At 38.0% G+C, this 24,222-nt stretch overlaps 1 protein-coding gene and 1 non-coding gene across 4 annotated transcripts in view; one reads left to right on the top strand and one right to left on the bottom strand.

The window, feature by feature from the left end:
* The window catches only part of PDE4B (phosphodiesterase 4B), a 591,358-nt gene that overhangs the window by 293,130 nt on the left and 274,006 nt on the right, over nucleotides 1–24,222 (top strand). The window lies entirely within an intron of this gene.
* On the bottom strand, nucleotides 16,822–16,957 carry LOC129459009 (U4 spliceosomal RNA). The gene has a single exon (XR_008649829.1). It is a non-coding gene; the product is annotated as a U4 spliceosomal RNA (small nuclear RNA).

Raw genomic sequence — 24,222 nt, 5'->3', positions numbered from 1 at the left:
CACATCCTCTCCAGCACCTGTTGTTTCCTGATTTTTTAATGATGGCCATTCTAACTGGTGTGAGATGATATCTCACTGTGGTTTTGATTTGCATTTCTCTGATGGCCAGTGATGATGAGCATTTCTTCATGTGTTTTTTGGCTGCATAAATGTCTTCTTTTGAGAAGTGTCTGTTCATGTCCTCTGCCCACTTTTTGATGGGGTTGTTTGTTTTTTTCTTGTAAATTTGTTTGAGTTCATTGTAGATTCTGGATATTAGCCCTTTGTCAGATGAGTAGGTTGCAAAAATTTTCTCCCATTCTGTAGGTTGCCTGTTCACTCTGATGATAGTTTCTTTTGCTGTGCAGAAGCTCTTTAGTTTAATGAGATCCCATTTGTCGATTTTGGCTTTTGTTGCCATTGCTTTTGGTGTTTTAGACATGAAGTCCTTGCCCACGCCTATGTCCTGAATGGTATTGCCTAGGTTTTCTTGTAGGATTTTAATGGTTTTAGGTCTAACATATAAGTCTTTAATCCATCTTGAATTAATTTTGGTATAAGGTGTAAGGAAGGGATCCAGTTGCAGCTTTCTACATATGGCTAGCCAGTTTTCCCAGCACCATTTATTAAATAGGGAATCCTTTCCCCATTTCTTGTTTTTGTCAGGTTTGTCAAAGATCAGATAGTTGTAGCTATGCGGCATCATTTCTGAGGGCTCTGTTCTGTTCCATTGATCTATGTCTCTGTTGTGGTACCAGTACCATGCTGTTTTGGTTACTGTAGCCTTGTAGTATAGTTTAAAGTCAGGTAGCGTGATGCCTCCAGCTTTGTTCTTTTGGCTTAGGATTGACTTGGCGATGCGGGCTCTTTTTTGGTTCCATATGAACTTTAAAGTCGTTTTTTCCAATTCTGTGAAGAAAGTCATTGGTAGCTTAATGGGGATGGCATTGAATCTATAAATTACCTTGGGCAGTATGGCCATTTTCACGATATTGATTCTTCCAACCCATGAGCATGGAATGTTCTTCCATTTGTTTGTATCCTCTTTTATTTCATTGAGCAGTGGTTTGTAGTTCTCCTTGAAGAGGTCCTTCACATCCCTTGTAAGTTGGATTCCTAAGTATTTTATTCTCTTTGAAGCAATTGTGAATGGGAGTTCACTCATGATTTGGCTCTCTGTTTGTCTGTTATTGGTGTACAAGAATGCTTGTGATTTTTGTACATTAATTTTGTATCCTGAGACTTTGCTGAAGTTGCTAATCAGCTTAAGGAGATTATGGGCTGAGACAATGGGGTTTTCTAGATATACAATCATGTCATCTGCAAACAGGGAAAATTTGACTTCCTCTTTTCCTAATTGAATACCCTTTATTTCCTTCTCCTGCCTGATTGCTCTGGCCAGAACTTCCAGCACTATGTTGAATAGGAGCGGTGAGAGAGGGCATCCCTGTCTTGTGCCAGTTTTCAGAGGGAATGCTTTCAGTTTTTGCCCATTCAGTATGATATTGGCTGTGGGTTTGTTGTAGATAGCTCTTATTATTTTGAGATACGTCCCATCAATACCTTATTTATTGAGAGTTTTTAGCATGAAGGGTTGTTGAATTTTGTCAAAGGCCTTTTCTGCATCTATTGAGATAATCACGTGGTTTTTGTCTTTGGTTCTGTTTATATGCTGGATTACATTTATTGATTTGCGTATGTTGAACCAGCCTTGCATCCCAGGGATGAAGCCCACTTGATCATGGTGGATAAGCTTTTTGATGTGCTGCTGGATTCGGTTTGCCAGTATTTTATTGAGGATTTTTGCATCAATGTTCATCAAGGATATTGGTCTGAAATTCTCTTTTTTGGTTATGTCTCTGCCAGGTTTTGGTATCAGGACGATGCTGGCTTCGTAAAATGTGTTAGGGAGGATTCCCTCTTTTTCTATCGATTGGAATAGTTTCAGAAGGAATGGTACCAGTTCCTCCTTGTACCTCTGGTAGAATTCAGCTGTGAATCCATCAGGTCCTGGACTCTTTTTGGTTGGTAAGCTATTGATTATTGCCACAATTTCAGAACCTGTTATTGGTCTATTCAGAGATTCAACTTCTTCCTGGTTTAGTCTTGGGAGGGTGTATTTGTCGAGGAATTTATCCATTTCTTCTAGATTTTCTAGTTTATTTGCATAGAGGTGTTTGTAGTATTCTCTGATGGTAGACTGTATTTCTGTGGGATCGGTGGTAATATCCCCTTTTTCGTTTTTTATTGCATCTATTTGATTCTTCTCTCTTTTCTTCTTTATTAGTCTTGCTAGTGGTCCATCAATTTTGTTGATCTTTTCAAAAAACCAGCTCCTGGATTCATTAATGTTTTGAAGGGTTTTTTGTGTCTCTATTTCCTTCAGTTCTGCTCTGATTTTAGTTATTTCTAGCCTTCTGCTAGCTTTTGAATGTGTTTGCTCTTGCTTTTCTAGTTCTTTTAATTGTGATGTTAGGGTGTCAATTTTGGATCTTTCCTGCATTCTCTTGTGGGCATTTAGTGCTATAAATTTCCCTCTACACACTGCTTTGAACGTGTCCCAGAGATTCTGGTATGTTGTGTCTTTGTTCTCGTTGGTTTCAAAGAACATCTTTATTTCTGCCTTCATTTCATTATGTACCCAATAGTCATTCAGGAGCAGGTTGTTCAGTTTCCATGTAGTTGAGTGGTTTTGACTGAGTTTGTTAATCCTGAGTTCTAGTTTGATTGCACTGTGGTCTGAGAGACAGTTTGTTATAATCTCTGTTCTTTTACATTTGCTGAGAAGAGCTTTACTTCCAACTATGTGGTCAATTTTGGAATAGGTGTGGTGTGGTGCTGAAAAAAATGTATATTCTGTTGATTTGGGGTGGAGAGTTCTGTAGATGTCTATTAGGTCCACTTTATGTAGAGCTGAGTTCAATTCCTGGATATCCTTGTTAACTTTCTGTCTCGTTGATCTGTCTAATGCTGACAGTGGGGTGTTAAAATCTCCCATTATTATTGTGTGGGAGTTTAAGTCCCTTTGTAGGTCACTGAGGACTTGCTTTATGAATCTGGGTGCTCCTGTGTTGGGTGCATATATATTTAGGATAGTTAGCTCTTCTTGTTGAATTGATCCCTTTACCATTATGTAATGGCCTTCTTTGTCTCTTTTGATCTTTGTTGGTTTAAAGTCTATTTTATCAGAGACTAGGATTGCAACCCCTGCCTTTTTTTGTTTTCCAGTTGCTTGATAGATCTTCCTCCATCCCTTTATTTTGAGTCTATGTGTGTCTCTGCACGTGAGATGGGTTTCCTGAATACAGCACACTGATGGGTCCTGACTCCTTATCCAGTTTGCCAGTCTGTGTCTTTTGATTGGAGCATTTAGCCCATTTACATTTAACGTGAATATTGTTATGTGTGAATCTGAACCTGTCATTATGATGTTAGTTGGTTATTTTGCTCGTTAGTTGCTATAGTTTCTTCCTAGCCTCGATGGTCTTTACAATTTGGCATGTTTTTGCAGGGGCTGGTACCGGTTGTTCCTTTCCATGTTTAGTGCTTCCTTCAGGAGCTCTTTTAGGGCAGGCCTGGTGGTGACAAAATCACTCAGCGTTTGCTTGTCTGTAAAGTATTTTATTTCTCCTTCACTTATGAAGCTTAGTTTGGTGGGATAGGAAATTCTGGGTTGAAAATTCTTTTCTTTAAGAATGTTGAATATCGGCCCCCACTCTCTTCTGGCTTGTAGAGTTTCTGCTGAGAGATCAGCTGTTAGTCTGATGGGCTTCCCTTTGTGGGTAACGCAACCTTTCTCTCTGGCTGCCCTTAACATTTTTTCCTTCATTTCAACTTTGGTGAATCTGACAATTATGTGTCTTGGAGTTGCCCTTCTCGAGGAGTATCTTTGTGGTGTTCTCTGTATTTCCTGAATCTGAATGCTGGCCTGCCTTGCTAGATTGGGGAAGTTCTCCTGGATAATATCTTGCAGAGTGTTTTCCAACTTGGTTCCATTCTCCCCATCATTTTCAGGTACACCAATCAGACCTAGCTTTGGTCTTTTCACATAGTCCCAAATTTCTTGGAGGCTTTGTTCATTTCTTTTTATTCTTTTTTCTCTAAACTTCCCTTCTCTCTTCATTTCATTCATTTCATCTTCTGTCAGCGATACCCTTTCTTCCAGTTGATCGCATCTGCTACTCAGGCTTCTGCATTCTTCGCGTAGTTCTCGAAGCTTGGCTTTCAGCTCCATCATCTCCTTTAAGCCCTTCTCTCCATTGGTTATTCTAGTTATCCATTCTTCTAATTTTTTTTCAAAGTTTTTAACTTCTTTGCTATTGTTTTGAATTTCCTCTCGTAGCTCAGAGTAGTTTGATCGTCTGAAGCCTTCTTCTCTCAACTCATCAAAGTCATCCTCCATCCAGCTTTGTTCCGTTGCTGGTGAGGAACTGCGTTCCTTTGGAGGAGGAGAGGTGCTCTGTTTTTTAGAGTTTCCAGTTTTTTTGGTCTGTTTTTTCCCCATCTTTGTGGTTTTGTCTACTTTTTGTCTTCGATGATGGTGATGTACAGATGGGTTTTTGGTGTGGATGTCCTTTCTGTTTGTTAATTTTCCTTCTACCAGACAAGACCCTCAGCTGCAGGTCTGTTGGAGTTTACTAGAGGTCCACTCCAGACCCTGTTTGGCTGGGTGTCAGCACCGGTGGCTGCAGAACAGCGGATTTTCGTGAGACCACAAATTCAGCTGTCTGATAGTTCCTCTGAAAGTTTTGTCTCAGAGGAATACCCGGTTGAATGAGGTGTCAGTCTGTCCCTACTTGGGGGATGCCTCCCAGTTAGGCTGCTCAGGGGTGAGGGACCCACTTTAGGAGGCAGTCTGTCCGTTCTCAGATCTCCAGCTGCGTGCTGGGAGAACCACTGCTCTCTTCAAAGCTGTCAGTCAGACAGGGACATTTAAGGCTGTGGAGGTTCTCGCTGAGTTTTTGGTTGTCTGTGCCCTGCCCCCAGAGGTGGAGCCTACAGAGGCAGGCAGGCCTCCTTGAGCTGTGGTGGGCTCCACCCAGTTCGAGCTTCCTGGCTGGTTTGTTTACCTAAGCAAGCCTGGGCAATGGCGGGCGCCCCTCCCCCAGCCTGGTTGCCGCCTTGCAGCGTGATCTCAGACTGCTGTGCTAGCAATCAGCAAGACTCTGTGGGCATAGGACCCTCCGAGCCAGGTGCGGGACACAATCTCCTAGTGTGCCGTTTTCCAGGCCCGTTGGAAAAGCGCAGTATTAGGACGGGACTGACCCGATATTCCAGGTGCCGTCTGTTTCCCCTTTCTTTGACTAGGAAAGGAAACTCCCTGACCCCTTGCGCTTCCCGAGTGAGGCAATGCCTCGCCCTGCTTCGGCTCGCGCACAGTGCGCTTCACCGACTGTCCTGAACCCACTGTTAGGCACTCCCTTGTGAGATGAAACCAGTACCTCAAGCAGAAATGCAGAAATCACCCGTCTTCTGTGTCGCTGGGGCTGGGAGCTGGAGACCGGAGCTGTTCCTATTCGGCCATCTTGGCTCCACCTCATTTTGTCAGTTTTAAATGGAGATAGTAATAGTATCTACTGTATAGGAATTTTGATAGGATTGAAATAATATATATACAGTGCTTATAAAGCACTCAATAGAAAGGCTCAATAAATAAATATTTGTGGTAGTCATTAATAATATATATTTATCCATTTGATTTGTTTTCCAAGAACAAAATTTAATTCATTATTCATTGATGAAATTTGCTTAAAAACATTATGAATATCATCTAGGTTTGAAATACTATGCTAGGCATCTGTGAACAAGACAGGAATGGTGTTTTTGCCATATGAGCTCAGAATCTAGTGGGAGATAGAGACAAGCAGGAGGCAATGGGTAGGACAATTACTATGATTAGGCTGGACCTTTGTCTCATTCATCCCTCCTCCATAGTCAATCACAAAATCCTCTCCAAAGAAAGAAATATTTTCTTCAAAGTATTTCAAAGTCTCTCCCTTGCAGTCTTCTGCCGCCTCCCTCATCCTGCAGTTTGTTGTTGCTTTGTGCTTATTACCACAACAGCCTTCTAGTTAGTGTCCATGCCTGTAGTATTTTCTCCTTCCTTCTCCGCCTGCATGGCCACATTAATCTTCTTTAAACGCTGCTTTCATCATGTCACTGCCCTGTTCAGTAACTTTAAATAGCTCGCTTGTTCCTCCTCTGTCAAGTCTGAAGCTATCTGCTAACTTATAAGACCACCCACCATCAGTCCCCAGCCTAACTATATAATCATTTTTTCCACTTCTCCTCACAGTATAGCAGGCATTCTAGTGACTATGAGAACTGCATGCCGGGGATACTCAATCCTACCTCCAGACTTATCACTATTGTCATAGAAATGACTAGCCTTTGAGTGCTTAAGGGGTGCTAGGTATTGTACTTGCTGTTTTCCACAGTTTATCTTTAATTTTTATGAAACCAAGATTCTTCATAGACCTTATTATCCTGATTTACAAGTGAGGAAAAGTATTCTGAGAGGTTCAGAATCCAGGATCCAAATCCATGTCTGTTTCATCTCAAATTCCTCCTTCTTTTCGCTGTCCCTCCTCCATGCTGCTCGTTTGACCCAGAATGTTTTTCTCCTCATTCTATCAATACAGAAACCTTAAATTATCTCCATAACCTAAGTGCTGGTTTAAGTTCTATCTGTTTTGGAAAATCACTAACTCTTTGGAAAATCTCTAACTCTCCCTTCACTAATTTCCTTCATTGTTAAACTCCTGAAATGCTAACCATCAATATCACCTTGTTCCTAACCTTTACACTTGCATCGTATGGTATTATTCTGTATGTGCCAGTCTTCTTTCTTCAGCTACATTGTAGGTATATTAAGCGTGAGCACTCCGTGTTATGTCATAATCTCTCAGATGAGTTGCAGTTTTTCTGAGCCTGAAGTGTATACATAATACACACTTGTTGACCGGATTATTTGTCATCCTCAGCCATTGAGTTATCTTATTTTCTTGGGTCCATGTGGTCAGTACAGAAAGGGTAAGCCTTAATTCAATTTAAAAAATTATACTGCTTACGAGAGAGATAGAAAATATAACAAGAGAGTACACGTTAGGGTGAAAGAAAATAGAAAAATAAAAGTGGGGACAAAGTTGCTGGGAATGTGACTTAAAACATACAATATAGTGCTGGAGGTAGGTCCTGTTTCCTATCAGTCAAAGGTGAAAAAACAGGAGCCTTCTCTCTTACAAAACGTATTGTTCAGAAGATAAAACACAAATCAATTGCTCATAAGCAGTAAATCTATATTTGGTATCAAGACCAGACAGAAATTTCTCCCCGTGCATTCTCATTAAGAGGAAATTGAGTAAAGTAGTGAACACCCTTGCCAACATTATTACAGTATTTACAATAAAGAGCTTCATAGGAATCTTTCTTATAATGACCCTCAGTCTGGCCAATGACATCATAGCAACAAAGTGAAATACATTAAGAACAATTCCTCAGGTGGGGACCAGAGCAAACTCTGGTTTAGACCCCAAGAAACTCATCCAGTAGAAGGGCTGAGGGATCAACCCTCAAAGTAGGTGATGTTCCAAATCAATGCTCTAGGGGTCTGGAGGCTCAGGTATGGAAGTGAGGATCAGATATGGTAGGTCTGGGCTGCTTTTAGTCTTTTTTCAAGTATGTGGTAGTATCTTCATTTTACTTGGTGATCTGTCTAGGTTTTGCTAGAAATTTAGGCTGTGGCTAGCACTACAGTGGAAGGGATTCTCTCTGCTGGGAACAAGGCAGAGTCCCAAGCACTGGGCTGATGTTACAGGCACAGTTCTTGTTTTGGTTGGAAACAGAGGTACTGATCAAGAAACCAAAGTGAACAGCCAGTCACATGCATAGAGTTAGGGCAGGGATGGTGGGGGATGTGGAATTAGCTTGATGGACTTAGGGATGTGCTGGTTCACTCATTTAGGATGCACCAAATACCAGGATTAGTAAGGATGGGGCTGGAAATATACCTATGCCAGGCTTTGTTCTCGTTGGCTCAGCTGTGGTCCCCAGTGTGTAGAACGGAATCGCCTGGGGATGCTTGTCAGCATGCACATCCCTGTGCCCTACCCCGGACCTCCTGAGTCAATGTCTTTGCGGGCAGCTGCGGATTTAACAACCTCCCCAAGTGCTTCTGATGTAGACTCAAATTTGAGAACCATTGAATTAGGGAGTAAGTGGATGAACCTACAGGTTTGAGGCATAAGTATCTGTTCTTAGGCTGACTTGAAGCTAACATTGGACATGGAGCAATTTTAGTGGGACTTAGAGGAATAGACACCATTAAATTTTTCATAAAGCATTGAATGATGAAATGGCTTGGAACAAGTCACTGAATAAAAAATGGAATTTTTATGACAGAAGTGCAGACAGGAAAATTTAAATGTCCTCTTAATAATGAGAGAAGGTGCACATTTAATGAATGGAGAAGTTTTAATATGAGCTAGCAGCACACCCTGCATTTACGTTCATGGAAAGCAGCTCTCAGAGCACCTGAGAAGTTTTATTTTGGGAGAAGGGAGATCTAGAGGGCCCTACATGCACATAGGGAAATAATAACTTGACAGCTGATGAAAACAAAACAATAGGTTGCTGTAAGAAGCAGAGTGGCTGGGTACTCTGACTAGAATGTTTCCCTGGCTCTGAATACATTATAACCGCACAGCACGAAGATCCAGGGCATGCAGTACATATCTCCCTTGGTCTTGACAGGTTATGGGGAATCATGACAAGCTTTGCCTCTGTTAGACTGAAAAACAGATGTTTTGACTGCAAGTTTGTGCAGCTGTCTTTGATGATGAGGAGCTCATCCCACACCGCTGCTTGTTGTGTTATTGTTTCATTTGTTTGTTGTGATTTAAAACAGAGAAAGAAAAGAATTGGGGAAAAAGTTTGAACCAAAGCAATCAGACAACTTCAATAATAAAATGCTACCCAGGCTTTTGTGATGGGAAACCTATGCAATCCCACTGCTAATTCTGTTCTCGCTATAGGGATTCATCGAGCCTATTTTATCAGCTCAGTGGGGTTCAATGTCTCTCCACTCCGATGGGAAAAAAGCGGAATTATCACCAGAGTAATGAAAAACACCCCATCCCATGTTTATAGCGTGTTTTATTAAAAGCATGTTGCTTTGGCCTCATATACCAATTGCAATATGTGAGTGTAAGATGCCAGAATAGCTCTCAAGGGAAACACTTTCCTTTGTGCTAATTTAAAATTCCTTGAAGAGCATGCAGTCAGGTGTGATGTTAATATTTTGTATCTTTTCTACATGAGATTTTCATAAAGGAGATGATAGGTGGAGTAGAGTAAAGGGTCAGCTGAGTTTTGGAGCCACCTGGCCAGGGCTGGGAATTTACTATGATTTGCTTTCAGAACTATTCTTTACATTTCTGAAAGCCCACACTCTCTTATTTTATGTCATAATCATTAGGGAATTTGAATGAGTGTTCTTATTATGATTAGGTAAATAATATTTTACTTATAATTTCTCTTAATAACCACATTTTACTTTGTATAAATTAATTTTCTGTTATGCCAGTGGAATTTTCACATTTGACTCTTTGTTTCTGCGAACCTTAACCCAATGTTGATTTTTGCAAACTCCACCATTAGTTCCTTCCAATTAGCGTTTCATTCTCCAGCTCGTCTTTATCCTAATTCTTTCAAAACTTTAGGGCCCATATTAAGTCCTAGGGCAATTAATTCTTACCACAGTGTGTAGTTGAGTAGAGGAGGTAGACTTGTAAAGAAATAACACCAATGCAGTGTGACAAAGATAATAATAGAGGTGTTTAAAGAGAGAAGTTTAATTGAGAAGAGTGATATCTCAGTTAGGTCTTAAAGGACTGAGTGGAAATTCACCAGACTTTGAAGAGAAAGGTGCTTATGCCTGGGAGAGAGACCTGCATGCACAAGGGCATGGAGTTATGGAAGAACAGAGTGCTTGGCATGTTCAGAGACTAGTGGATAAGTCTGTACCTGTTCTTTATACTCACATATTGCAATGAGGGTTTACAGTCAAAAGATAAAGCCAGAAATGTAGGACCAAAATTGTGAAGTTCCTTATGTTCTATACAGTTGGGCTTGGTCTTTCTCCTATGAGTATTGAAAGGGCAGTCAATGGCAAGTAGACCAGTATTTTTAAAAGCATCTTAGAAAGATTACTCTGGCAGAAGTATGCAAAATGATTTAGAGCAGTCCAGACTAGAGGCAGGGAAGTCAGTTAAGAGTTTATGGCAATAATTCTGAGACTAGCTGAGGAACCACAGCTTGGGCTGAGGTTGTTGGGATGGAGGAACACTGCTAAGTAAAGGTTAAATGAACTTGGTGATTGGCTGTTTGAAGCAGAGAAGAGGGGTGGGGAGGACACAGTGAATCTGAAGATTCTAACTTAGGGAATTGGCTGGTGCTATGTCAACTCAGACAAGGCATCTGAGAGGACAGGGCTATTTATTTATTTTTTAAGGACAGGAAGTTAGTAAGTCAGTTTTAGGATGATGAGATCCAAGAACCTCTGGAGATATCTAGTATTTAGTCAGATAAAGAAGCCTGGGGCTCAGGAGGAAGTCTAGACAGGAGATATGGATTTGGGAGCATGGGGGCTAATTATTGGTCTGCGTGAATCATGACTTTACAATGCTATTAATATAACCTATTCGTACAGCTGCATTACATAGATGTCTCATTTACAGATTCTATTCTAATAATTCTTAAAAATTTTTACATTTTTTGCTACTGTGTCAGATCTACCCTATGCTATACTTGTATTTTTGCACCTTTTTAGACTAAGTGAAGTAGAAGCCTGTTAATTTATCTTTTTTCAATGTCATACTATTGAATATTCAGCAAAGTAAAGTGGTCAGAACTTGGGCTTCAGAGCCTAGTAGTCATTGGGGCTTTTATTCTCTTCTCCCGGAAACAATACAATTATATCCCTCCTCTTCCCCTCCCCCCCATCTCCAAGTAAGATTTAGCTACGTGACTAGCTTTTAGCTCTTGAAATGTGAGTAGACAGATCATGTCATTTCTAGGTAGAAGCTTTAAGGGTTAGTTTGTGATTCGTCACATCCTTTTTTTCTGCATCTGCAGCCTTGGAGATAGAAGCCCTGTCAACAAGGGTTCCGAAGTGACTGTATTGAGCAGAGTTCTCCATATGACCCACATTAGACAGGTAGTGAGAATGAGAAATAAAATGTACTGCATTAAGCCACTGAGATTGACATTGTTGTTATGAAAGCATAAGCTAGCCAGTCTGGCTGGTAAAGAGGTAACTAGACATGGGCTCAAGTCCCGGCTCTGTCACTAATTGACTAATTGTAAGAAAGTTACGGCCGGGCACGGTGGCTCACGCTTGTAATCCCAGCACTTTGGGAGGCCGAGGTGGGCGGATCACGAGGTCAGGAGATCGAGACCACGGTGAAACCCCCTCTCTACTAAAAGTACAAAAAAATTAGCCGGGCGTGGTGGCGGGCGCCTGTAGTCCCAGCTACTCGGAGAGGCTGAGGCAGGAGAATGGCGTGAAACCGGGAGGCGGAGGTGCAGTGAGCCGAGATCGCGACACTGCACTCCAGCCTGGGTGACAGAGCGAGACTCCGTCTCAAAAAAAAAAAAAAAAAAAAAGAAAGTTACACAACTTCTTAGAGCTCCAGTTTCTTCATTTTTGGAAATAATGATACTGAATTTGCGAAAACTCTGTGAGAATTAGAGACAAGGTATACAAAGTACCTTGTAAACAATAGCCATCCGCTACATAGCAGCTATTATTAAAGTCTGCATCCGTCATTTTAGATAGTTACTCAATTTTAGTGTTTTGATTTTGTAATACCTTATGGTGGCTATCGCTCTCAGATTTGTGTTGTGTTCAGATTTCTTGAAAATGTTATCTCCATGTTTATCTGAGAAATTGTTAAAAAATAAAAATAAAAATAATGAAAGCAAGATAGGGCCAAGGACAAGACTGAGTGGTCATGCTGACGTAGATCTTCTCACAGATACTTCATTTATTAATGGCTGTCTTTAGATAAAGTTGTAAAATTAATTCACCTTGCAATGGCCTCAAACTACTCATCTTGTTTCTGAGGACACAGAGTTTTTTTTTTTCTCACAGGCACCCTATAAAAGAGTTGCTTAGCCAGTCACCTTGCTAAGACTGCATAAGATATAATCACATCAACTTCTTAAACATTTGTAAACTATTTGTTTTGTGGTATGTTGGCTTTTTGTCTCAAACAGCTGATTGTTCTGTGTATTATGAAGTACTCAAATCATTTCTGAGCCATTATCTTTGCTCACAGGATAATTCTACACCAAAACGTCTGTCATTATGCTATTATAGAGTTATTTTTCTATCATGATCTGATTGCCTGCTTATACTATCCACCTTATTTAAAATTCTCCATTGGTCACACAAGATTTTATCTATTTGATTATAAACTAAAATTCAAAATCTACTTATGGAAAAATATCTCCTATACCCTTGATCTATGTAGATGACAAACTCAACTCTTAGAAGAAAGAAGAAGGGATGATAGGAATTACATTTCATAACTTCATTTTGAAAAACAAAATTTGGTTGGTATCATGGAAGAGATAGGAATTTCAGGAGAGAGTGACCTTAGCTAATATACAGAAAACAAAACTGTAGAAAGACAAGAGAATTTATAAGGCAAATGTATTTGTAGAATAGTAGAAAGAAAGGATTACCTTCAGAGGTAGGCTTGGTATAAAAGGAAGTATCATTTCTTATGATGGATGAGCTATAAAGCTATAAAGCCTATTTCTTCCAGGGGTGATACAGCAGGAAATATACTTAGATTCTAAATAGGTTTAGATAGATTTATAAATACATCAATTATATACCATCGAGGGCAGGACAGGTCATAGGAACATAAATATGATATTTTTGAGGGGAACTTTGGGTGGCCTATCACTTCATAAGAGAGGACTTATGTTGGATGGTTCAGCAGCTTGACCAATTTTGGGACATTCCTTTGTTCTTATAAGTGTTATCATAGTCAAATTACTCAGCGGAACAAATAGTTACAAGCTCCCCGAAGTCTTAGATGACAAAATAATATATATATATATATATATATATATATATATATATATATACTTGTGTGTCTGTATGTATATAGACACTGACATTACTCATAATTAAAAAACATCTTAACATTTTTGAGAAAGAGGCAAGGACTTCTTTTACTCTGTATGAAGGAAACTAGAGAATGTTGAAAGTCATAGGTCTGAAAATGTTTAATTACAAGTGTGTTTTCTTTAAAATCTATCCTTCAGTTGAGATGACAGTAGCTGTCACCACACCCCTTTCCCTAGGTAGCCAAATTAATTGGGAAAAGAAAAACTGTGTTCATTGGAGTAGAGTCTCACACACCATCACAGTGCCCTTGACAGCACCCTGTTGTGGCCCCTGTTCCACCTATGTGATGGCCTTTCAGACATGACAAATAGTTTTTCTAGTTTCTTTAGGTGAAAAGATTTAACTGCCAATTAACGAGACATCCTAGGTTTAAAAAAAAGTGACTGCAACTTCGTAATTTTATTTTCCTAGCATCTGTTCTATTCAAGCCAAGCCTACTGCGGTGATCTTCATCAAGACAATTCAGGGGTTTCCTAGCAACCAAGTTTCCTGTGGTTTCCTTGGTTATATGTAATGACATAACTCTTATGGGCAACTTCACAAAGACACAGAAGAAAGCCCTCCTAAAGAATGAAATTCCAAAAAAATCAGGTTACTGCTCACTGAGTATCTCTGTTTAAAACGGATAAATTTGTCTTCGTGAGCATTAATGACATTAATAAATGATTACGTAGTGATTGCAAAGTAAAATCACATGGTTATTTGATTTCTTTCATTGTGTTTGTTATATGCATGATCCTAATTTGATTTCTGAAATCAGGATCCTTTTTCCATCTCTTCTAATTGACTGCCACATACTTAGACATATCTAGCAGATGAAAATTAGACACTTAAAAGAATTACATGAGAGGTCATTTATTAAAATAGCAGAGTTGTTGCTCAAGAGTAGGAACCAATAATACTGCCTGTTTTTACTAATAAAGTATATTTAGGAGGTTTTATGGCAATATCAAGGGTTATTGGTGGAGGCCATTAAATAACTGTTAATGTATACTGAGAAGTAAATTTTCCATGGCAGCATGACCGACATTAACTACTTTTATGTACTTAATTGTTTTTTTCTTCTATATTCGCAAAGACAAATTATATTGGATAACTGTAATCTTTGGTGATATATCTAAAATCTGTAATATGTCAACCGAAGAAGGAAATATAAATTTACACAATTAAGAGTAAAATTTGTGCAACATTGGCTATTCATCCTTGCATTTTCAGTGCCTATCATAGAAGGTGGCTTGTGATTGGATAAAAGATTGGATTAATGAATGACCAGGACTCAATAACTCCTTTGGTTTTTCCACTGGAAATTGGAATTTAATATGAGGATCCCCAGATTAAAGTAATGCACACTTAGAAAAGGAGAAAAATATAATTAATACATCAGAAATTTTTGAGTTAGAGTACAGTAAGTCCTCACTTGTTGTTGATAGGTTCTTGGAAACTGTGACTTTAAGTGAACTGTTATATTGGATAGTAGAACTAATTTTACCATAGCTTAATTGATACAAACAAGAGTTCAGTTCCTACAGCATACAGTATATACAGTACCTTGTTTCACTTAAAGTCACACTTTTCAAGAATCTATCCATGAGGACTTACCGTATATATTCCTCTGCATACTATTTATTTATTAATTAAATATTTATTATGTCCTCTGCATACCATTCATTTATTAATTAAATATTTATTACGGACCTATTAGGTGCCAGGTTCTGTGCCAAGTGCTCAGAGTACAACTGAGAACAAAATTAAATATGATTACAGCCTCAAGAAGCTTGAAAATAAAATATTTAGGAATTATAAATTAGCTAAATGATAATACAAACAAAAGTACAAATACTGTAAAGACAAGATACTGTAAACACAAGATAGATTAAGCCATGAGTTTAACAAAGAAACCTCTTCTAATCTGGGGGTAGAGTGTCCAGGGATAGCTTCTCAAAGGAAGTAGCATTTAAGCTGAGAGATGAAGGCCTAGGTAAGCATAACTGGGAGAAAGTTGGGTGTGGGTGGGGAACAGCAGAGACAAAAGGATAAGCATGTGCAAAGACTTCAGAGGAACCCAAAGAAGCAGAGAGACCTGGAGTTCTCATTTCTGTCAGTGGGTATGAACCTAGAATGAGAGGAGATTTTGGAGGGTTTCAAAAGGATTCCTATAGGCCATGTTGAGCATTTAGCAGAAACAATCTAGAAAAAAGTTCAGAAATGTGGTTCATAGTTACAATTTAACCGTGGTAGTATTAAATGTATTTAAAAAATCACCTAAGACTTTGATTTGAGGGTGAAAATTTAATTCTGAAGTTACTGAAATAGTTGAGCCCCAGTAGGACAGGGTTTGTGACATGAATAGGGCATTTGGACAGACTGTGCTCGTGGACTAGGGGTCGAACCAAGGAGAAGCTGAAGTCCAGCAGCACTGTCAATTATCCAGGCAGGAAGATTGAAGGCCTAAGGCTCAGAGCAGGCAGAAAGCATGGTAATGGGGTGGCGGTGGAGAAAATAGCACTTATTTAAGAAGATTTTATTACATATTTGTGTATACATTATTTCATTTAATTCTAAAAACCACATGATGAGGTGGGTATTGCTTTCTCCCTTTTTGTATTAAGAAACTGAGAAATAGAAAGTGTAAAAAGCATACCCTGAATGACATGATACCAGTGAGGCTGGGATTAAAATCTAGGACTTTCTTGAGTTCTAAAATTGTACTTTTTTTTAGTGTAATACATTATATTTCCACTCTTCTGTGCAGTAACTTGGGTCAGAGTCTTGATATCAAGATGGACCGTATGTCATGGCTGACCACAGCCAATGAGAGAGGAAGATTTATTCCAATCTTGCTTTCATGAGGCTTCTAACCAGTAAGCTATACTAAGCCTAACTTAGTTGAAGCAAATGCCTTCTTTAACTTTATTTAAATAGAACCACCTATTTATGTATTTATTTATCCAAGAAACTTTATTAAGTTACCTTTAAAATCACATGCTTAGCAATCATTTTGAAAGTGATGCATTTGGAATTTGATGTATTCAATTCTACATTGAGATGAGGGGAAAAAAACATAACACAACTTATGCCCCTCATATCATTAAGACAAATAAGGAAAAGTAGAAGGGACCCAGAAATCATTTGGGCCCTTGATGTTCTTTCATTCATTCAATCAATTTTTTATTGAACTTCTCCTATATGCCAGGCCCAGTTTTAGGTGTTGTGGATATTCCATTGAACAAAGTCCTTGATATCATGGGAAATAGACAAAAACACATAATCTAATAAATTATAATTCATAGTCAGGCAGCAAGAAATGATATGAAGAGAAATGGATGAGAGTATTAAAAAGTGATCAAGTAAGGTCTCCCTGAGGAAGTGAAATCTGACTAGAGACCAGAAAGAAGCTAAGGAGTGATAAATGGAGGAAGACAATTCAAGGCAGAGTGAGGAGAAATCTCAAAGACTGAGACATACAGCATGCTTGGTAGCTTGGAGAAATGACGGCGCTTCAGATTTTCTGCAAACTTAGTGATTAATGATTTTTCAAGCTAATGAACTGAGTTTACAGTCCTTGTATAACAGAAGAGACTCAAAGATCTACCATTTAGTCAAGGAACCATGCAGCTGAAACTATCTAAATCCAAATCTGGCCTCATTTAAGATGAACAATTGTGTTAAAATCAACTTCTTTTCTGTATTAAGATTTAGTCCTTTGAAGTTTTCAATTAGCAATGACAGCGCCTCGGATAAACCTCATTGGCTATGATATTGCTACTGTGCAAAGCTGATTTAGTCCTTTAAAAACTAAAAGCCACTCTCTTGGCTTACAAACTTTGAGAATCACTTTAGAATTGTTTAAGGCAAAGACACAAACTGGGTTAATTTCATAGTAAAGATGGTTCTCTGTTGTTTGCACAGTGTTTTATTAATTCTAGAATCATGGGACGTTAGAACTCAAAGTGATCTCTGAATTCATCTAAAGCCCCATAATAATAGCTAACATTTACAGGGCCAGCTGGCATTCTAAATGCTTGACTCATATTAGCATATTTTGTCCTGATAACCTTTGCAGACATAAATATTATGCCTCTGTTTTTAAATGGGGGAAATTGAGGAATATACGGGTTAAGTAATTTTCCCAAGGTAATACAACTATTAAGCAATGAACCCATGCAGTCTGACTCTAAAGTCTTTGCATTTAACCATTGCATACTAGACAGTTGGAAGAAACAGACTGACTGGTTAAGTAAAATTTCTAAGATCACACCCTTGGGAAGCAAAGGTGGAATTTCAGCCTTGTCCTGTATGCCCTTAGAATTTGAGTTCTTAATTACTATTCTGTGCTACAAGCATCATTCATCTTGGTGAACATCTAGTTTAAACTCCACTTTGAGAGGTAATACTGTTCAGTAGAGTATACATGGACTTTTTGAACTAGAAGAGTCTTTGTTTAAATTCAGTTACATACTTGCTATTATAGCTTGCAATCTTGAGCAAATAACTTATTTAAGTCTCAATTTGCTTATCTACAAAATTTGGGTAGTCGTACTTGCCAAATTACATTGTAGAGAGAAATAAATGATGTATTGTGTCTAACATAGCATTGAGTATGTATGAGGCAATTGACATATGGTGCAATTACTGTAATTCTGGAGAGGAAACTAAGGTCAAAGGAACTGTGTCACATAGCTAATAGTGGAATACCTGGGATACAAATCAGGTTCCCTGATTATTATATTTCTTGCATTGAACTACAAAAGGACTAAGTAGTGACAAGATTCGCAGAAAAATAACCTGCCAATTTCTTTGTATGTCTGTTGTTATTCCAACTCAGAATCTGTGATATTAATGGCCATAGCCAATTTGCTGAACTCCTAGTGTGAACCACGCTAGTTCTCTATGATATATGATGTCATGGATTGCTATGTAATACAGTATGTATCACTCTTGATTTCCCAATTAGATCATAACAATCCTCTCACAGGGATTTGTTTCTTGTTTGATTGTTTTTGTGTTTCTTCTGTATCCTTGAGCTTCACCTTCAAGTGTGGGAGAAAAGGTCTTTTATGTTAACCCACAAATCAACTACTTTAACTGCTTTTAAAATTTTTAAATATTTTATTTTATACTTTTAATCAATACATGCTATTGTAAATGTTTATGGGCTACATAATGATATTTCAATACATATAATGTGTTTCGATGAGATCAGGATAATCAGTATGTCCATTATCCCCCTAATTTATCATTGCTTTGTGTTAGGAACATCCAATATTCTCCTTCTAGCTATTTGAAACTGTATATTATTGTTGACTATAGTCATCCTACAGTGCTATAGAACACTTCGACTTATTTCCCCTATCTAGCTATAATTTTGTATCCTTTAAAAAATCTGTGCATATACCCTTTTCCTTACCCTTCCTAGCCTCTAGTATCCTCTGTTCTATTTTTCATTTCTATAAGATGAACATTTTTAGCTTCCTCATATGAGTAAGAACATGCAGTTTTTAACTTTCTGTTCCTGGGTTTTTTCGCTGAAACTGCTTTGTTGAGAGATCATTTACATGCAATAAACAGTATCAACTTTAAATGTACAATTCTATGAGTTTTGACAAATGCATACAGTTGCATAACAACCACCACAATTATGACATAGACTACTTTGTCCAAAATGGCTGCCACTAGCCACTTGTGGCTACTGATCACTTGAAATGGGGCTAGTCCTAATTAAATGCGGTATAAGTAAAAAAAAATTATATATATATATATATATATATATATATACTGCATTTCAAAGGCTTAGTATAAAATTTAAATATCTCATTAATAATTTATGTTGATTATATATTGACCATATTGTTATATATCAAGTAAGTATATTTAAATTAATCTTACCTTTTTTTACTTTTAAATATAGCTAGTAAAATATTCAAATTACATATGTGACTGGCACTATATTTCTATTGGGCAATGTTTTCATAGAACATTGTGACCACTTTTAAAAACTTATTCCTTGCCACTTTCTAAGCAATCTCCTTCCTGCACCTGAACTCTTGGTGATCACTGATATTCCCTCCGTCACTATAGTTTTGCCTTTTTTAGAACATCAAATAGTGTGTAGTTTTTCATATCTGGTCGGCATAATGCTTCTGAGAGTCATCCATGTTTTTATGAATCAGCCGTTTGTTCCTTTATTGTTGAGTGGTATTTATGGATATTCCATAATTTGTTTATGTACTTCTCAGCTAATGGACATTTGGGTTGTTTCCAGTTTTTGATTCTTAATGAAGCTGGCATGAACATGTGAGTACAAGTTTTGTATGAACATAGGTTTTCGTTTCTACTGGATAAATATATCAGAAGGGGATTACTGGATGGTATAATAAGTATACGTTCAACTTTAGAAGAAACTGCCAAACTGTTTTCCAAACTGGTTATAATACTTTGCATCTCCACTAGTAATGTATGGGAGTTTAAGTTGTTCCACATTTTCAACAGCTTTGTATTGTCAGTCTTATTAAATTTTAGCCATTCAAGTGGATGTCTTTGGTATCACATTGTGATGGTTTTCATTTATGTTTTCCTTTATAACTAATGATGTTGAAGATATTTTTATGTGTTTATTTGCCTGCCATTCATATTTCGTCCTTGGTGAAATGTGTCAATCAAATCTGTCACCCATTTTTAAATGTTATTTGTCTTCTAATTGAGTTGAAAGGGTGAAGTTATTTATAAACACTGGATATGATAGTTTCTATTTTTACATCTTCAAATTTACTTTTTTTCTGCAGTGTTTAATATGATGGCAATACAATGCATTGTAATTTTTCATTGCAGATTTTCTTCTCTAAATTTCCAGTTGGCTCTTGATTATAGCCTTTACTTTTTTCTTCCATTATTTTATATTACTCTTTCTCTCTATCTTCTTGAACAAATGAAATATATTTGTAGTACATTTTTAAAAAGATCCTGTCTACAAATTCTGTTATTTTTAGTCTTTTAATTTATTTTTCTATTGTTTATTATCCTCATTTTTCTATCTTTTTATTAATTATTGGACTTTTTAGATAATACATTGTTTGCTGCTGGGTTTTTTTTTTTTTTTTTGTATTTTTTAAAGTGGTGATAGATTTTGTCCTGGCGCCATTGGGATACTTGGAATCAGTTTGATCCTTCTGAAGCTTACTTTTAACCTTTATTAGAATTGGCCCAGAGCACCAGTTAGTCTAAGGTTACTACTATGGTGATAACTATATAATGATTCTTGCGGATGCTCCACGTAAACACGTTGCTTGGTAGAAACATGAATTAAGACTAACTCTGTGTAAGCTCTGACAGTTGTTCAGAGTGAGGTTCTTTATTCAGCATTGAGTAGTTTCCTCTCACACAATTGCTTATCAGTCTTCAGCCAGACTCAAGGGGATGCCTCAGCAGATTCTCAGAGCTCTATCTCAGCACAGCTCCTTCATCTCTGGTACTTGTTCTTGCAATCTCTAGCCATTTGGCCTTCCATAAACTCTGATCTCTACCTTAACTCAGAACAAATGCCAGTCTCTGTCTGGGTTCCCCCTCTCTGCACTGCAGCCTAGCAACTGCTTTCAGGCTGTACACTGGACATGCATTGAACTCACCCTGCTTCTTTACCTTTTCTCAGGAATCATGATCCATCATTTCATAGATTTTCTATTTCATTATTCCATCATGGCTGGAAGCATAAGGCCAGATATTTTAACTTTGAAATAAAAATCATCTTTGAAGCCTACAAAGGTTACATATGCAGCCTGAGTTTTTCCTTTCCATTGACAGTTCAAAATATGAGCACTCTACATGGGTCTTCAAGAGGTTAGTTTTAAATTTTTGGTCCCTAGGTTCCAAGTAAAACCCAGTTAGAAATGTTAACACTTTAACATTCAAGAAAGAAAGTCTAAAGACTATAATGAGCATACCTGTTGCTAAATTTGTAAGGTTTCGTTTCTAAATCAAATTAGAGCGTTAAAAAGCAACTTAATTGGAGTACTTTTCTTTAACTCTCCATAAATGGCTTTGCTCAGCTATATTTCATTATTGTGCCTTTAGCTTTCACTAAGGCCATACAAAAACATCGCACCTTCTGGTAACACATGCACACACAAATATAGATACAATGAGAATTGAATTACTATAACACATCTCCATCACTTCCTACTACTAAATGTAGTTCTCAGATCCTTTGTTCCTGGCTTGGTGAAAATCTTGAAACTTTTTTTAAACAATTTCATTTCATTTTAAGTTCTGGGGTACATGTGCAGCATGTGCAGGTTTGTTACATAGGTAAAGGTGTGCTATGGTGGTTTGCTGCACCTATCAACTCATCACCTAGGTATGGCCCCAGTGTATGTTGTTCCCCTGCCCCTGTGTCCATGTGTTCTCATGGTTCAGCTCCAACATATAAGTGAGAACATGAGGTGCTTGGTTTTCTGTTCCTGTGTTAGTTTACTGAGGATAATGGTTTCCAGCTCCAGCCATGTTTCTACAAAGGACATGATCTCATTCTTTTGCATGGCTGCATAGTATTCCATGGTGTATATGTACCACGTTTTCTTTATCCAACCTATCATTGATGGGCATTGGGTTGATTCCATGTATTTGCTATTGTGAATAGTGCTTCAGTGAACATATACATGCATGTATTGAAGTAATACATTAATGGATGCAACTTAATGTGTTTTTGGTAGTTTTGACTCTTATTTCAACTTCATTGTTCTAATTCCTTTTTCTTTATGTTATTTTGATTTTTAATGGAAGAATTACATTTTAAAACAATGAATGAATAAAATTGTTTTTCTATTTTGACAATCCTCGACACATAGTTGATATTCAGTAAACTCTGATAAAATGAAAGTAATTGCTAATAGACTAAGCTAGTGAACATATGCAAGAAATGGATTACAAGTCCATTTATCTCAGTCCCAAGCACATATTGACACCTACAATATACAAAATGTTGAGGTGGGTGCCAAAAAATAAACTGACTGAGATGTGGTCTTGTTGTCATGGAGCAATCACTTATGAATTTGATTTTGTATTGATTGAGTCAGAACAGATTGCTTTCTCTGCTTGAAATGCTCCCTCTTCCTGCAAGACACCATACTCAGATAATCTCTCATGTTTCTTACTTCATTCAAGCCCTTCCTTTAATATCACTTCATCAAAGAAGTCTTCCCTGGCCATTTTTCCTAAAATACAATTACCTGTTTATATTTTATTCTCTTACTCTGTTTGTGTGTATATGTATATATACATACATATATATATGTACATTTGAGACAGAGTCTTGCTCTGTTGCCCAGGCTGAAGTGCTGTGGTGGGATCTCGGTTCACTGCAATCTCCCCCTCCTGAGTTCAAGCAATTCTCCTGCCTCAGCCTCCCAAGTAACTGTGACTACAGGTGTGCACCACCACGCTGACTAGTTTTTGTGTTTTTAGTAGAGATGGGGTTTCTTCATGTTGGCCAGGCTGGTCTCGAGCTCCTGACCTCAGGTGATCAGCCCAGCTTGGCCTCCTAAAGTGCTGGGATTACAGGTGTGAGCCACTGTGTCCGGCCTGTGTTCAAATTTTTCTTTCACTCCTAATCTTAATTTCAAAGTAAGTTCTGTGAGGATAGGGATTTGGGCTGATGTGTTCAAACAGTATCCATGAGTCTTAGAACAATGACTAGTACATGTAAATGCTTAATAAATATTCACTTAGTCAATCAATGAATGAATTTAAAAAGTGAATCCTCTATGATTAATCTAATCATAGATATGTTTAAGTTTAGCCTGAATTATTTGTAGCTTGCTAGAATTTCCACTGGTAGCCAGTTGTGTTTGAACTCATGAAAAATACCTTGCAGCTTCCCTATTGTTGTAAGGAGAGTATTCTATGTGTAGAGGTTAACTGCACATCCCCAAAGCAACACTATTGCTGAATAAAGATGCCTAATGCCTTTACTATTAATTATCTGTGGCTATGCTAAACTGTAAGCTTTTGAGTTTTTATCTTTGTATTTTAATAGTTAATTTTAATAGAATCCAGTAATTTTATTTTTTATTTTTTTATTATGCTTTAAGTTCTAGGGTACATGTGCACAACGTGCAGGTTTGTTACATATGTATACATGTGCCATGTTGGTGTGCTGCACGCATTAACTCATCATTTACATTAGGTGTATCTCCTAATGCTATCCCTCCATCCTCCCCCCACCCCACAACAGGCCCCAGTGTGTGATGTTCCCCTTCCAGTGTCCAAGTGTTCTCATTGTTCAATTCCCACCTATGAGTGAGAACCTGCGGTGTTTGGTTTTTTGTCCTTGTGACAGTTTGCTGAGAATGACGGTTTCCAGCTTCATCCATGTCCCTACAAAGAACATGAACTCATCCTTTTTTATGGCTGCATAGTATTCCATGGTGTATATGTGCCACATTTTCTTAATCCAGTCTATCATTGATGGACACTCGGGTTGGTTCCAAGTCTTTGCTATTGTGAATAGTGCCACAATAAACATACATGTGCCTGTGTCTTTATAACAGCATGATTTATAATCCTTTGGGTATATACCCAGTATATACCGGGTCAAATGGTATTTCTAGTTCTAGATCCTTGAGGAATCTCCACACTGTCTTCCACAATGGTTGAACTAGTTTACAGTCCCACGAACAGTGTAAAAGCATTCCTATTTCTCCACATCCTCTCCAGCACCTGTTGTTTCCTGACTTTTTAATGATCACCATTCTAACTGGTGTGAGATGGTATCTCACTGTGGTTTTGATTTGCATTTCTCTGATGGCCAGTGATTATGAGCATTTTTTCATGTGTCTGTTGTCCGCATAAATGTCTTCTTTTGAGAAGTGTCTGTTCATCTCCTTTGCCCACTTTTTGATGGGGTTGTTTTTTTCTTGTAAATTTCTTTGAGTTCTTCGTAGATGCTGGATATTAGCCCTTTGTCAGATGAGTAGATTGCAAAAATTTTCTCCCGTTCTGTAGGTTGCCTGTTCACTCTGATGGTAGTTTCTTTTGCTGTGCAGAAGCTC

The sequence above is a fragment of the Symphalangus syndactylus genome, chromosome 19 (assembly GCF_028878055.3).
Source record: "Symphalangus syndactylus isolate Jambi chromosome 19, NHGRI_mSymSyn1-v2.1_pri, whole genome shotgun sequence".
Lineage (NCBI taxonomy): Eukaryota > Metazoa > Chordata > Mammalia > Primates > Hylobatidae > Symphalangus > Symphalangus syndactylus.
Note: the sequence above shows the minus strand (reverse complement) of the source record. Positions and strands in the feature narration are given on the sequence as shown.